The following is a 2,637-nucleotide window of genomic DNA, read 5'->3' as shown; positions in this document are numbered from 1 at the left end:
ATAGTTAAAAAATAAGTTGCACCAGAAAGATTTATGAGCATAAGGGCCCCAAAGATCAATATGTATTAGATCAAAAGGATGTACAGCCATAGACTGAGACAAAGAATAAGGCATCTTATGATGCTTAGCAAAAACACAAACCTCACAGCTAAAATCACAAGTATTATTGCCTGAAAACAATTCAGAAACATGCTTCATTTTACTGATAGAAAGATGACCTAACCTAGCATGCAAAACATCAATACTAGGCTTATTTGAAGTAGAGGTGATTGTATTATTTACAATTGGTAATGACTCAGACACTATTGATGTAGCAGGTCTTGAAAACTGAGAAAACTTGTATAAACCAGAGGTTTTGTAGCCATATCCTCTCACTTGCTTAGTTGCTAGGTCCTGAAACATGCAAGAATCTTTCTCAAAAACAGCTAATAAACCAGATTGGTCAAGTAACTGTCCAACAGACAATAGGTTGTGTTTAAATTCAGGGATATAAAGAACATTTGAGATGGTAATTTCTGGTGACAATCTGACAGTACCAGCAAATCTAACATGTTTAATTGTTCCATCAGGCAATCCTACTGTAATATGTGATTTAAGATGCTGTAAAGTAGTGAATAATGCTAAATTTGAGGCCATATGATCAGATGCACCTGTGTCTATTATCCATGCATTCTTATCAAACACTTTACTCAACAACTGAGCATGAAACACAGAAATTGTACCTGCAAAATTGATAGATAATGGATCAGATGCCATTTCTCTATCAGATTGCATCATCTTCATCACTTGCTGATAGATAGCAGAAACCATGGTAGGATCAGGTCCAGCAATAGAACCAGAACTAGAATCAGCAACTTCCATAGGAGCACGTCCAAGAATACCAGAACCAGCAGTAGAAACCACATTAGAAGCTGTCCTAGCTGAACCAGAATGAGAAGAAACCTTTCCTTTCAAAGCAGTCCACCACTCAGGGTAGCCAATGAGCTTAAAACACTCTTGGATAGTATGACCTTTAGCCTTGCAATGGCCACAAGTTTTGTCATACTTTTGCCTTCTGATATCTTTCCTGTGCTGAAAAGATTGAGCTCCTCCAACACCAAAATTTCCAGCACTATTAGAAACACCTGAATTAACAGGAAACTTACTACCTCGATTCACGGCCAAAGCACTAGCCTCAGGAACATCAGCAGCAACAACATTCAAGCTGTTCTGTCTCTCAATCTGCTGAAGCATATAATATGCCTTAGTCACAGAAGGAAGATCATCAGTACTCAACATGTTTGATTTCGCCTGATCATAAGATCTATTCAGACCTGCAAGCAACTGCATAAATTTGTTGCGTTGATCAGCTTCAAGAATTTTCTTCAAAACTCCACAACTGCATGACTTGAGAGCTCCACAAGTACAATATGGAAATCCTTCCAGAAGTTGCAATTGATCCCAAACTTGCTTCAATTGACCATAATATTCAGCAATCGAAGCATCATTTTGCTGAATTCGAGTTAAACTTCTCTTTAATTCAAAAATATGCGGTGCATTACTCTGACCAAATCGTTCATTCAACTCCTTCCATAATTCTTGTGAAGAATTAACAAACATGAAGCTACCAACCAAATTCTTATCAATCGAATTCAAAATCCAAGACATAATCATGTAGTCATTTCTCAGCCACTTATGATACATCAGAATCAGAATCAGGCATAGGAAGAACACCAGTAACAAATCCAATCTTATTTCTAGCAATCAACGCCATTTTAACAGCTCTACACCAGTTCAAAAAATTTGAAGGAGTAATCAGAAGATTAACGATCTGCATACCTGGATGATCACCATTCGAGATGTAATAAGGATCATTGAAATTCACATCGTGTGAATTCTGCGAGCCTTGAGGAGTTTCAGATTCCGCCATTTCCAGAAAAATCAAAGAAATCGAAGGAAAAAAAACTTATCGAGAAACAGATCAGATCCAAAACAGAGGATCAAAAGAAGATCAAACGATTCAAAACGAATCAAAAATCGAAGTAAAAATCTCGTAGCTCTGATACCATGTGAAATCGCAAGATTGAAATCAAGAAGAAGAAATCAGAAAGAAGAAGAAGATTTAGAGAAAATCCGAGAGAAAAACTTTGGAGGAAAATTGTGTAATTGTATTCATTATGTCATAAATGATCTCAACCACTTTACAACCTATATATACACATCATCTAATCATACAAGAAGATACTAGAAGCGTTAAATATAATATACAGCACAAAAAGCATGCTCAACAGAATTCTGTTAGAGTAACAGAATTCTGTTATGAAGCTGCCAACATGGCAACTGACTGCCAACTTGGCAACCAACTCAACAATAACTAATTTCAACGCTTTATAAATTACACACCAAGTAAATCCTTCTGTGCTCCTTACTTTAAAATTTGAAATAACAATACTACGTCGGTTCGTTAATACTCCCTCCGTCTCCGATTGATAGTCACTTTTGTCATTTTTGAACACCCAAAATGTTAGTCACATTTGCTTTTTTCAAGTACCATTAATATTATTTTTTTACCAAAATTCTCTAATATTTGCAAAAATATCTGTGCAAATTTAACTTTCCAATGTAAATTTTACTTTCCCATATATTTTAATTACTTTC

Source organism: Chenopodium album, chromosome 13, assembly GCF_948465745.1.
Source record: "Chenopodium album chromosome 13, dcCheAlbu1.1, whole genome shotgun sequence".
NCBI classification, from domain to species: Eukaryota; Viridiplantae; Streptophyta; class Magnoliopsida; order Caryophyllales; family Amaranthaceae; genus Chenopodium; species Chenopodium album.
The sequence above is the reverse complement of the archived record's forward strand: the minus strand, read 5'-3'. Positions refer to the sequence as shown.